The following is a 13,627-nucleotide window of genomic DNA, read 5'->3' on the forward strand; positions in this document are numbered from 1 at the left end:
GGCATTGCTCTCCGATCCGGCCGCCCTGGGATTTGTAGCTTTTCAGAATCCTCATACCAGCCCCTTATGTTGATATGAGGGGCTGATATGACGGACTATGAAAAGCTACAAATGCCAGGGCGGCCGGATCGGGGAACAATGCCTGGCGGGTCATGCCTCGACAAAGTTAACCACATTTAGCTCCAAGGAGACGAGACACAGTCAGCAATCTGCAGAACAAACGGCACGGCCGTCCAGTGGGGTGGCAGCATTATACGATATTGCATTAGTCCGCATCAGTTTGTTCCGGGATGAGTGGTCCTTTCAGGTTACACAAACGAGCACACACAAAAATCGTGTCACTTATCGCTCGACGAGATGTTACGTAAAGAGCAGACTTAAAAATGCGATAGCTTTTGATGCGATTAATGGCTCTTTTAACATGAATCCTCAGAGATGCAATCCGTCGAGTCTTCGGTAGCTCAGATTCTGACAGCTGGGGCTTTCCTCAAGAAAGAAAAAGGAACATTCAAGTTACTAAGCCCCACAAGACAGTATGCCACAGCATCTTTCCACGCTCCTTTCTAGGTACGTAGCCAGAGAGAGGGGGGGGGGGGCATGCGGCCCGGGCCCCACCCGAAATCTTCCATTTTGCTGGGACCTCCTCTCCCCCCTCCCCCTCATACAGAATTTTGTCCTGGGTAACCCCCCCCCCCCCCCCCCCCCCCGAAACAAAATCCTGGCTACGTGCCTGCTCCTTACATATATGCAAGGTATGTCAAGCGAGCAAACCACAAATTGAGGAGAGCCCACCGCCAATTTTGTCTAGCCATGCAATGAAAGGCTTATCGAAAACCACGAAGCCCTAGGCAAGGTGTGGTTGTCTACACACATCCTTTGTGTTTTATGTTCTTTTAATTCTAGGTATCGTAGAGTGAATCACCGACTAATGTGCGTCATATAAAACTTGGGTTACAGAATGTGTTGGTTTCACTTTACGCTTTACGTAGGTAGGCCACATGGGCAGCCCCATGGGCAGTCTCAATGTTTTTAGGTTTTTGCAGGACTAAAAACTAAGTGTTGCATTTGAGTATCTACACATTAAATTTAATACACCCTAATCCTAAGGAAATTGTGCCATGCTTCTCACAGAGAGACATGCTCAAACAATGCCTTTGCTGAAGCCCCAGAATGAGGCGAAGAAAAAATACTGTTTATGCACCAGTTTTAATAATATACTTGGAAGTTTCCACTGGCAGAAGTGCCAGGCTGCACTTGAGAAACAGACGAGCCTAGTGATGACTTCTTCGAGGATGCTCGGTTCACAAAAAGAAAATAGCTTGGTTGAGATATAAAGTTGCTTAATCCCTTGAAGATTCAACACATTAAAAATCCATTATTGCAACAGAGTACAATGTTATTTAAAACCTTCCCTGCGATAGATTTCTTTCTATAGACCTTTTTATTCGCCATAGCATGGGCGCTTCCATCTTGGAATCATGTGACACAGCCACTATTATGTAGCTTCACTGATCGCTTTGCTCGCCTCGTCACATCTTGGCAAATGCATTAGTATTCGTGTTTCTGCGTCTGTTTTCACTACATTTCTCATGTGACTCTGTCAATTATCGTCACATGCCTATTTTCGCTTCTTAACTGCTTTCCATTCCTACTTGCACAACCATTATGGGTGACTTTGTACAATGTTAGGACCATATTCAAAACCGGCCTACCAGGCGTGAAACTTTGCACAGGAACATCTTGTTAAAATTAGCGCAAAGACAAGGGAGGAAGAACATAGAGACAGGATAAGGCTTTTAAACAACTGTAACATCAGCATCATCACTCTATAAACTTTTTGTTTATCAATTTACTGTTTTCAATTAAAAAAAGAACCATCGAAGTCAATCGCTTTAATGATTTTCCAACTGAAAATGACAATGTGTGATGCAAAAAAAAAAACTTATTTATTTGTGTCTGGCATTGTCGAGGTTGTTGTGTTTGAGTATTGTTTCAATAAATAGCGCGAGGCGGCGGACAAAGAAGTGAGCGCGCGCCTGGGATGTGCGAGACGAAACGAGGGGACGGGACATTAAAACCGGTTTGACTCTGGAAGCTACATCGGCTGCACCTCGTCCTGTCTCTTGTCGTAAGCACCGTGGTCGTAAGCCACAACATAATTGGCGACGAGGTATGGAACGTCCATCACGACTGCAACGGGCATCGTAGAAGGAATCCACCGGGCCACGACAAGGACGAACGAACATGGCAGGGTTGGGAAGGTTCGATCCATTTGTGGGGGATGGTGACGAAGATTTTGAATCTTACGTCGAAAGATTCGAACACTACCTAAAGGCTACAAAGGTAAGCGAAGCCCTAAGGCTCTCTGCTTTTGTCACCGCAATCGGCCAGAAACCGTACAAGACTCTTAAGACTCTACTCCATCCGGTCAAACCAGAAGAGAAAAGCTGGGAGGAGTTGGTGGCGGTTCTGAAAGGTCATTACGCTCCGAGGCCGATGGTGATAGCCGAGCGGTTTAAGTTTAACCGTTGCTACCAAAAGGAAGAGGAGACGGTAGCCACTTTTTTAGTGGAGCTGAAGAGGCTTGCGTCGACTTGCGAGTTCGGCAGTTTCTTGGATGATGCTTTGCGCGACAGGTTCGTCGCGGGATTAAAAGACAAGAAAACACAGTCCGACTTGTTGAAGAAGACGACGTTGACGTTTGGTGCCGCGTGTGACATTGCTAAAAGCATCGAGCTCGCGCGCAAGGAAACCATCACGTTTCAGCCTACTGCAGGTCGTCAAGGGTCGTCTAGCCAACGAGAAGAAGACGACGTGAACGCGGTTCGGCAACAGAAAAGGGAACCGTGGCTCAAGTCAAATAAGGGTCCACGAGCTTCCACGACTAAACAGACATCCGGGCATACGGGAGACACCACGTCTTCATGTTCCTACTGCGGACAGGTACACACTGGACAGCCCTGCAAGTACCGCAAGTACAAGTGTCATGTCTGTAAAAAGGTCGGACACCTGGCAAAGTTTGTAGGTTCAAAACAGACTCCGTTAAACACGTCGCAGGTGAGGGAGCTGATGATATGCAGCTTTACACAGTGTACGCGTGTGAAACGGGAAGGCGTAACTATGAAGTAGATGTTAAAGTAGCCGACAAGCTCGTAAGAATGCAGATAGACACTGGAGCGTCCATGTCGGTAGGGCCAGAATCGTGGTGTGTGAAATACTGGGCGAACATTCCCAAGGAGCCATGCAACCTTAAATTGAGAACGTATGGGGGGAATTTTCTCACGGTGACTGGGAAGTTGTCAGTACCAGTCGAGCACAATGGACAGAGAAAGACACGTTTACTTATAGTAGTTAAAGCACCAGGGGGCAACGTAACCCCGCTGCTTGGTCGAGACTGGCTAGAAGAGCTGAGGCTAGACTGGTCATGCGTAAACAGCGTAAGAGAAGAAAAGGAAGCAAGGCTCCTTGAGAAGTACGCGGAACTTTTTGGAGAAGGTGTGGGTTTGATAAAGGGACAACAGGTCAAACTGGTTTTGAAGGAACAAAGCACACCTGTCTACTGCAAACCGCGACCTGTGCCCTATGCGCTAAGAGAAGCTGTAGAACAGGAAATTCAATCATTAGTAACAAAAGGAATATTGGTACCAGTGTTGCAAAGTGAGTGGGCGACACCTTTGGTAGTGGTACCTAAACCAAACAAACAGGTCCGGTTGTGTGGAGATTACAAAGTGACCTTAAACCCAGTCTGTCGGACGGATCACTACCCTCTCCCGCGCATGGAAGATTTGTTCGTTTTACTGAGTGGTTGTAAGTACTTTACCGTACTTGATCTGTCTACAGCCTACCAGCAGCTGGAATTGCATCCGGAGTCACAAGATTTGGTCACTGTGAACACACACCTTGGCTTGTTTAAGTCCACGAGATTGCCTTACGGCATCACTAGTGCTCCTGCAATTTTTCAGTCCGTCATGGACAAAGTACTGGAAGGGCTGAGAAATGTCGCGTGCTATCTAGACGATGTACTAATAGCGGGCGAAACTTATGAGGACTGCTATAAAAAGGTGGAAAGCGTGCTGGCACGGTTCAGCCAACAAGGCATCAGACTAAAGAAAGAAAAATTTCGATTTTTTCAGACGTCTGTTCATTATTTGGGACATGTGATAGATCAACATGGGGTTCGACCATCGGAAGAGAAAGTAAAGGCCATACGGGAGGCCCCATGCCCCAAAAATGAATCAGAACTGCGCGCCTACTTGGGCATGATTAACTTTTATGGCAAGTTTGTGCTGAACATGTCAACCGAGCTGAAGCCGTTGTATGACTTATTACAGAAGGGCACAAAATGGCGTTGGTCAAGGGCAGAAGACAACGCATTCAACAGAAGTAAGGCGTGGCTTACGCATGAAAACGTCTTAACGCTCTATGACCCAAAAAAGGAATTGGGGCTTGTATGTGACGCTTCAGCGTACGGAGTGGAAGCGGTTCTTTTTCACAGAGTTGGGAATGATGAGAAACCGATTGCTTATGCATCACGAACTCTGAGCAAGGCTGAAAAGGGTTAGGTCAGGAAAAACAAATTCCGGCGATGTCAGCAGCCAGGATGCAGAGGTGGGCTCTCTTACTTGCTGCCTACAGTTACAAGTGGGTTTATCGGAAGGGTAGCCAGATTCAGAATGCTGATGCGCTGTAACGTCTGCCTTTGCCCAACGTGAACGATAGCTCAGACTACGTCAGTTTCTTTTCGGCGGTGGATGAAGTGCCATTGTCAGCTGCTGAAATTAGGAGAGAAACTGAAACGGATAGTGTGATGAAAAGAGTGTTGTTTTTCACACGGAACGGATGGCCTTCACATGTGGACAATGAGACATTGCAACCGTACTTTGTGCGCCGTCACGAATTGTCGGTTGACCAAGGGTGTGTAACATGGGGAAATCGAGTGATCATTCCCGAAGTGTTTAGGGAAAAAGTGTTGTCCCTGTTGCACGAGGGACATCCAGGCACCACCAGAATGAAAATGCTATCACGTAGTCACGTGTGGTGGCCTTTGATAACATATGATGTCGAAAACACTGTCAAAAACTGTAGTACTTGTCAAGTAACGCAGAACGCGCCACCACGTGTTCCATTATTAACGTGGGGTTGGCCAACGCGCAGATGGCAAAGGGTGCATCTTGATTTTGCATACCGGGATCAGAACTGGTTTTTGATTCTCGTAGATGCTCATTCAAAGTGGGTAGAGGTGTTTCTAATGAGTTCCACTACGACAAAATGGACTATCGAAAGATTGCGAAGTGTTTTCGCCGCGTTTGGACTACCAGAAGAGGTAGTGACAGACAATGGACCCCAGTTTGTGGCGACAGAGTTCTTAGAGTTTCTGTCGATGAATGGGGTACGCCACACGAAAAGTCCTCCGTACCATCCCGCCTCAAATGGAAGCGCGGAACGGTGTGTGCAAACCGTCAAGCGGGACCTCCTGAGGCAGGTAATCGACGAGCAACGGACGGGTGTACCGAAATCGATGCAACATCGAGTCGACCAGTTCCTGTTTGCATACAGAAATACCCCAACTGGTACGACCGACAGAACTCCAGCCGAGCTGTTTCTCTCTTGGAAACCTAGGACCCGTCTGAGCTTCCTTCATCCTGAAATGGAGAGACGCATGAGAGATCGCCAGCAACAAATCAAGACAGCCGCCGACATGAGAAGAGGCTCTTGGCGAACTTTTGAAGAAGGCGACCAAGTCCTCGTCCGGGGATCACGTCCGACAGATCCTGCATGGTTGGTGGGACGTGTTGTGAAGAAAGTAAGTGCATCAACCTACGTCGTGATAGTGCAAGATCAGCATCGGTATGTGCACGTGGATGATGTCCGTCCGAGACACTTCGAAGATTCGTCTGCACAGAGAAGAAATGTCGACACTCCGGCTGCAACACCACGAAGGGCGTCCGGTGGTTCTCGAGACAACATGACAGAGCCTGCTGCCCTCGATATGGAGCCTGTTTCCGAGACAGCGGTACCGACCACACCAGTGCTTCGAAGTAGCATACGACAACGTAGGCCACCGAAAAGGTATTCTTGTGTGAGTCAGCCAAAACATTGATGGGGAAGGAGTGTTGTGTTTCAGTATTGTTTCAATAAATAGCGCGAGGCGGCGGGCAAAGAAGTGAGCGCGCGCCTGGGATGTGCGAGACGAAACGAGGGCACGGGACATTAAAACCGGTTTGACTCTGGAAGCTACATCGGCTGCACCTCGTCCTGTCTCTTGTCGTAAGCACCGTGGTCGTAAGCCACAACAGAGGTCGGATAGAAATTTGTTTTCAACAGCCTGGCCCGACAAAATGATTGTTGAAATTTGCACTGCGCGATATATTGCTTGCACGCATTGCGCTCTTTCGCATCTTATGTAGCAAGGGTTGGAGGAAATAAAATTTTACTATTCAGGTTAGTGCCCCTTTACCCAATTTACATCACATTAGCCCCAGGGAAAGACAGCAATCTCTTGTTCGCCTTAAGACTGCCGCATTATGTAGCAAGCTGATCTGTTCAAACAAGTAAATGCCTGCCCATACAGGTTTATGAAAAGGGTGCCAGGAATTCAACCAACCTCACCTAAAGATGCTTTTTTTTTTGTTCACTTTATTATTACTTTACGAAAGATGCGCGGAAAACAGAAGTTCGACATTTTTTTTCACTTAGCCCATATCGAGAGCGTGTTGTGAGTATACTCCTGTAGACAGAAAATTCTATTTTCAGAGGTCGACAATGCGAAAAACGCTTCGTTAGTAAATGTTTCTATCTGCGATGGGGACCATGGAAACATTTTTGAATACCATATTTCTAAAAAAAAAACAGGCCAATAAAAAAATGCTTTCTCTTTAGATTTGCTATGTAAATATCAAGCTATTCTAGCCAACGAAGTTCAAATAAAATTGGTGCCCCCGAAAAGCAGGCAGTCCACACTAAACTTGTTAGTCAAAGTGTTGTTCACGGTTAAGCACATTACTTTTTCATTATGTTTTCAACCGGTATTTTGATTATACGTCAGTGCATTAATTTTTCCATCTTTTTTATTGTGCAAGTTAGTGTTTGCAAACACGGCTGAACATGCTTGTTATCCTCCTGTGCCATCAGACCTCACCTCCAAATGACACGTTTGACCACGTGCGCCATGAGCTATGTCAAAAAATGCACAATTTAGGCACAAAACCACTTAGCAAGTATTGGAGTATCGCTCTACCTGTTTTCTTGATTTCTTGCTGAAAAGCAAGAATTATAATAACGTAAGCAAAAACGACATAAAACGCTCACACAGCCGCGAGACTGCTCAGACCGAAACCAACTGAAATGAAGCCACATAATCGCAACTATTGCGCTAGCACCGTCTATGGACCAGTTGGGTAACTACTCAAATGGAGAGGTCTATAGTAATTGAATATTCAGGAAAAAAAAAGTCAAATAGGACGTTTTAGTGATTTGTACAGCGTAAGGTCGATCTGCCAGGATGGCGCGACACTGGTTTACACTGTCGATGGGCAATTTTACCAGTGCAGTACGACTGCTAGCCTGGGGTCTTTAACGTGCTCACGCAGTAGTGATACACGACCGCACGCCGGTACGATGCTCACCCAGATTGATACGGGCAGGGATGGGGCTCGAACCCAGGATCCCTGGGCTCTGCAGCACGAGCTTTCGCTCCACGCGCGTCGAGCTGAGTGTGCGATTTAGCCTACTCGGCCACCGATTTCCTTTTTTTTTCTCTTTTTTTTATTGCAATATTTCGACAGTGAACAAAGATTCACAATGCTCGATAAATTTCACTTGAACGTGTACAATATTATATTGACGACGTTAGTGAAGGTGACGATAGAACGTCGCCTGTAAGGTTTGGAGACGCGGTGGGAATTGTTAAAATTCTCTCATTATCGACAGCTTCAAGAAGGCAGGCAACCACTCTAGTTCCAGACATACTTTCTCGTACACAGCTGCTATCAAGTTTACATTTTCAATGAAATAATACCGTACTGGACGGGCATCCAGATCCGCGTGACGAACTGCCATCCTTCATCTCCAAATAGCATGCAGGCCGAGTAAAAATACGAGGTCATATGGGGAAGGCATTCCTTCCACAGGCAAGAAGCGTATGCAACGAGCCGTGAGCGGTAGGTTTTTTTTTGAGAGTGCGTTGGAGCACGTCCCAGAACAGGATAGCATCCCAGCAGTCCAGGAACACGTGCTCCACGGTCCTCCGGTTTTTTGCACAAAATACAGTCCTCACCCCGTGGTACAAACATGCCCTTTTTTTTGCTAACCATGTCTTTACTAGAAGCGTGTTGGTATGTAGTTAAAAATAAAAGGTTTTCACAGATCCGGGAACTAGCATTCTTTTCACGCGGGAAAGCACATCTCGGTCAGTACTGTCGGAAAACAAAGAGCGATACAATGGGACGGGAAACAGGCTTTTAACAAGATCTCGCTTCAGACGCTTTCGTGTGACAGTGTTTAAGTACTCTCTTGAAAATCGCACACTAAGAAATTGGTACGCACAAACAACCTCTCTACGAAAGCCCGTTACTTGGCCTTCGCATGTGTCACATGTCAAAACAATGAACTCGGGTAGCTCTCTGAACAACTGCACTTCAATGACAGTTCTCAGAAACGTATCAGCCTGGTCTCGCAAAAAGAAAAACCTCGATACCAGCTGTCGTATGAACAAATGCGTCAAACTAAGCCCACCCGATTTCACGCGGCGAAAAAGGCTATCTCGTCTAGTTCTTTCCCAGGTAGACTTCCATATGTACACGGCCATCACACGGTGCGTGCGTTGCAAATGCACACGAGAGCAGTTCAGAACCTATAACAGGTACCAAACCTTTGCAAAAAAAATAAATTACACACCGTTGCCCGTGCGAAGATACAAAATTCCTTGCCACCCCACTTCGCGGCTTTAAGACTCATCTCCTCTGTTTTGTTAAGCCAGAGCTCGTTGCTTTCAAGGTAATTGTTCAAAGGCACTCCCAAGTATACACCGGGCTCTGTAGACCACTGAATAGATTCAAACACACGCGGAGTCACGTCCTAGGGGCCGCGCCAGATCCCCAAGCATTTCGCCCATTTCACAGCACAGGCTGTTTGAGCGCAGTATGATCTCGTGAGTTGAACAGCCGCCGAGACGCTTTCTCTATCACTACAAAAAATCGCAACATCATCTGCGTACGCTAATATTTTAACATCACATGCATTAAAAAAAAAAGAAAAACACGTATGTTCCCACTCTATATGACACTTAGGCAGTAGGGCTCAAGAAATATGACGAACAACAACGGCGAAAGTCGGCACTCTTGCCGAACAGAGGATAACACAGAAATCAGTTTAGTTACTTGTTTGTTAATTACAAGACTAGTCCTGTAGTTACTGTAGGCCGTCTTTACTCCATCAAAATAATTTTACCCACGCCAACATGGTTTAGGATACAAAAAAGAACATCATGGGACACTCGATCAAAAGCTTTTTCAAGATCGACTTGCAACAGAGCAACTTTTCGGAAATTAGCATCACATAGTTCCAACACACTACGCGCAACATTAATGCTACTCATAATCGTACGTCCCTTGATACCGCACGTTTGATGTTCTCCCACCACATCTCCCATCACCGATTGCATCCGTCTCACAAGGATTTTCATTAGAATCTTATAGCCCGTATTAGCTAGTATAATGGGCCGGTAATTGGCTACATTACGAAGTTTTTTAGTGTCTTCACTTTTGGGGATAAGGATTGTCTGGGTAAATAAAAAGGAAGGCGGAAAAACTTGGTTTTCATAACATTTGCGATACACTTGAAACTAAATATAAGCTAAATCTTTTTTATACTTTTTATAAAAGGCAGCACCCAAACCATCAGGGCCCGGTGATTTTCCGCTTTGCAAATCATCAATGGCTCTTTCTGCTTCGGACACACCTATCGGCTGTTCTAACCATTCTTTTATTTCACTACCTATCTTTGGTAGAAGTGGCAAAAAAGTTTCTGTGAAACCTTCTTCTTTTCGGGCTTTGTAACTCAGTAAGTTTTCGTAGAATTCAAGAAAGGCTCCCTCAATTATGCTAGAGTCACGCATCGTGGTACGCTGATAATCAATTTCAGTTATTTCATTGGCGCGTGCGTATCTCTTTTCTGTGGCTAACGCTCGTTTTGTTGGTGCTTCACCCGCGAGAAACATTTCTGCCCAGGCACGTATTATTGCACCTCTGTAGTGCTCAGTATCTATGAGCTGTAGCTTGCTTTTTATTTTATTAATGTCATCTATAAATAACCCTGGGGATTTACATTCTTCTAGAACAAGCTTCTTTAAAGTTGAGCGCAGCTGCTTTTCCTCTTTCTCTTTCTCGTACTTTAGAGTGGTTGACCTTTCTATGGCGTCCATTTTAAGTACTCGTTTAAATTCTTCCCATTCTCCGGTCATCTTGCTCCCGCAGATGTTCCTAAAATTTTCAATCCTTGCATTTATCTTGTCGTTAAACACCTCGTCGTCAAGGAACTTGAAGTTCATTTTCCAGTTGTGCCAATCAAATCGGTGTCGTTTTTTTTCTTTTTGATCCTACTCCGAAAGTCACGAGGCAATGGTCGCTAAAGCACACCTGCTCGACACTATAGTGTTCACACAGCGGAACTAGCTCAACTGACACGTATGCTCTGTCTAGTCGTGCGTGGCTACTTCCTTGGAAATGTGTGAACTGCACGACCTTCGTACCCTTTCCGCAATGTGCCGCGTCCTCCAAGTAATGCTCCTTTACCAGTTCATTCCAGACGTCGCCACTGCTATCCCTCCGGCGACTATGAGGGGTCCTGTCTTCTGGAGCACATGTACTGTTAAAATCCCCCACCACCACAAGCAGTCGTTCGCACTTTAAATATTCCGCTATACTTTCAAAAAAATGGCATCGTTCCGTCTCTACAGTCGGTGAGTAGATACAGATGATACGAAACTTTTGAACTGAAAAGCAAATATTACAATACACGACTCTCCCATTTTCACGCGAAGCAACATTCTCAACAATAATACCTAAAGAATTTTTCATAAAGATGCATACACCTCCCGACCTCCCTACCGCATGGCTTACGCATACATCGTATCGCGACTCAAATTGGCGCACCATCTGCTCGGTCTGCTCCTCGCTCTCAATCTTGGTTTCCTGGGCCACTATCACGTCGAGGTCGTTTTCCAAGAACAACCTTCTGAGTTGGCACTGCCTTCGCCTTGCAGACAGTCCTCTTACGTTCAGAGTAGCTATACGCAGTGCGACCTCGAGTTGTTTCATAGCCTTAAAAACTTAGGAGCTTATCACCTCGCGCCAGCTATCAGACACTTGCCAATCAGGGAGGTAGCGGGGAACAAGCTTATTGAGACAGCCGGTCTTCACGAGCTCTCGACGGCGAGCGGCTGCGTGTCGTATAGCGTCCTTTTTTCCCGGCGAGCTTCCACTGATATTCCAGGCGTCGCAGTGCCTGCTCGTTGGCGGCAGCACTGTGTGCACCAAAGTCCTCTAGTCGCCGCTTCGAAGTGATCGCGTCCAAGGACATTTCCTCGCTGGGGCTGTTCTCCGGCGCCACTTCCTTTTCCTTACCCATAGCCGTTTTCTCCGCTGCTTCCTCTACTGTAGCTGCATCCGAACCGGCTGAGTGCTCGAAATCCCCCGTGGTGTCCTGGAGCTTCGCGGTCCGCATCTCGGCTGGCGCTGTGACCACTAAAGGCTCCTTTTCTCCGTCAGGTTTCCCTTCGCACTCCTTGCTAGCGGTTACTGTTGCCCTTGAAGTTACCGACGCTACAGACGGTTCTGTTGAGGGCGCCGAAACCTGTTCCTCCTCTTGTTCGTCCATCACAAGCTCGTTCGTGTCTTCCTCGGCCTGGCGTCCTCCTGCGATACGAGCGTAGGATCGAACGCAGTCTTGGCGTTCGCGACAATATCCACGGCACTCACTACAGCGAGGCGCCCTACAATCACGGCGAATGTGTCCAGACCGTTTGCACCACAGGCACAGTGGTGCACGTCCTGGAACAACCACAAGTAAAGTGCCGCCGGTGAACCGAAGCTGGTGAGGCAGGCTTTCCAGCGTCATGCCTTCCTTCAGTGACAGCCGTGCCACCCGGGTCGACGACTCGACATCGTCAAACCCATCGATGTCCCATTTTTCTCGGGTTATCTCTCTCACCACGCCAAACTCCTCCAGTGCCCTTTTGAGAGCGTCGTTGGGCACGTCGAAAGGCACCCAGTGAAGCTTGAGTCGGACCTCTCGTCGATCAGGGTCCATCGGCACACACCAACCTCCTTTCACCTTGAACTTGCCAGACATCATCAGTTTCTCCTTGGCAGCAGTCGACTTGAGGCAGACAATCCAAACGTGCCCCATCTGGAACACCCACATACCGGTCACGTCGCTCAGGACGCCAAGTTGCCGTAAAGGTTTCCTGAAATCTTCAATGCGGTACGGCCGCACTCCGATGTCAGCGTGTAGAAATGCCGTGCATTTCGAAGAGTCATTCGCCGGTAGCGTCGGCGGAATAAACCGATAATCAGCAGAAAGATCCAAAGCCCTATCACCGCATCCAAGCAGGGACGCTTGCTCAGCTCCAACGGAGCTCATGATTCCGCATGCGCTTTCGACGACGTTCGAAATTGGAATGGCCACCGATCCCCCTTGAATATTCACAATATTTTAAACATGACATGCAAACACAAGCCTTTTATGAACAGCCAGGCCACGCAATAACCTCACCTCTTGTAAATGCAGGCATGTTCATCTTGATTCCTCGCGCTTCCAAGTGGAGTTCCAGCGTGAAGCCTCGGTCGGCCATGATCTCGTCCCCTTTCTGGAGGTAGTCTTCAACGCCATAGGTCCGAACAATGTAGTTATCTGAGGCACTTCCTCCAAAGACATCAGAACCAAATATTATCTGGCCATTAAGCGCAATTACAGTCAGACATTTAACAGTATTTTCTGCTTTATAAGCACTTTATGTTTGAGCACGGGCCATTAACTTCTTTGGCCTCTGCAAGGTAGCCTCGGTGCAATTAAAAATGCAGGTGGTCTTGGCATACCGATTCTGCACAAAAGAGGCTGGCATGCTGCTCTGCCTGTGTGATTGTGGGAGCCAGATGACAACATACTCCATAATTATTTTCAAGATTTCAAGCAGCTTCTTGAAGATGGCACAAATGCGGCTTACTGATATGTTAAATCTCCGCGCAAGGTGCCATAGAGAAGGCCCAGACGTAGTCTCATTAGAGTAAGGAGAAGCTGATCATTCAGAGGCATGCGTGATTCTGCCGTGCTCGTCATTGATACTATTTCAGCTAGAGACAGAAGCACAGCCCTTGATATTCCAGTGAAGAATTCAATGTCAGCACTGGACATTGTCAGCCAAACTGCAGTTTTTGAGGAATTTTTTGTGCAGTAGTTGTCATCGGCAACTTCAAGAACCTCCCACTGGGTCCCCTGGCTCTTCGTTGCCACCTGGAAAGTGGAAAGTGAAGACTGCACATGACAATATTTACAAAGAGCAGTACCCAACTCATGTTGTTACTTCAGGGCTGAGTTCCTTAAAACCAAGTTGGGCATGTACACATATTCC

The 13,627-nt window shown here is 46.9% G+C and overlaps 1 pseudogene; it reads right to left on the minus strand.

Annotated features, from left to right (window-relative positions):
- Positions 1-265: 265 nt before the first annotated feature.
- Positions 266-13,410, minus strand: LOC115313506 (annotated as a pseudogene).
- Positions 13,411-13,627: the final 217 nt, after the last annotated feature.

This window comes from Ixodes scapularis, unplaced genomic scaffold (genome assembly GCF_016920785.2).
Source record: "Ixodes scapularis isolate PalLabHiFi unplaced genomic scaffold, ASM1692078v2 PGA_scaffold2__306_contigs__length_199485367, whole genome shotgun sequence".
Taxonomy (NCBI): Eukaryota; Metazoa; Arthropoda; class Arachnida; order Ixodida; family Ixodidae; genus Ixodes; species Ixodes scapularis.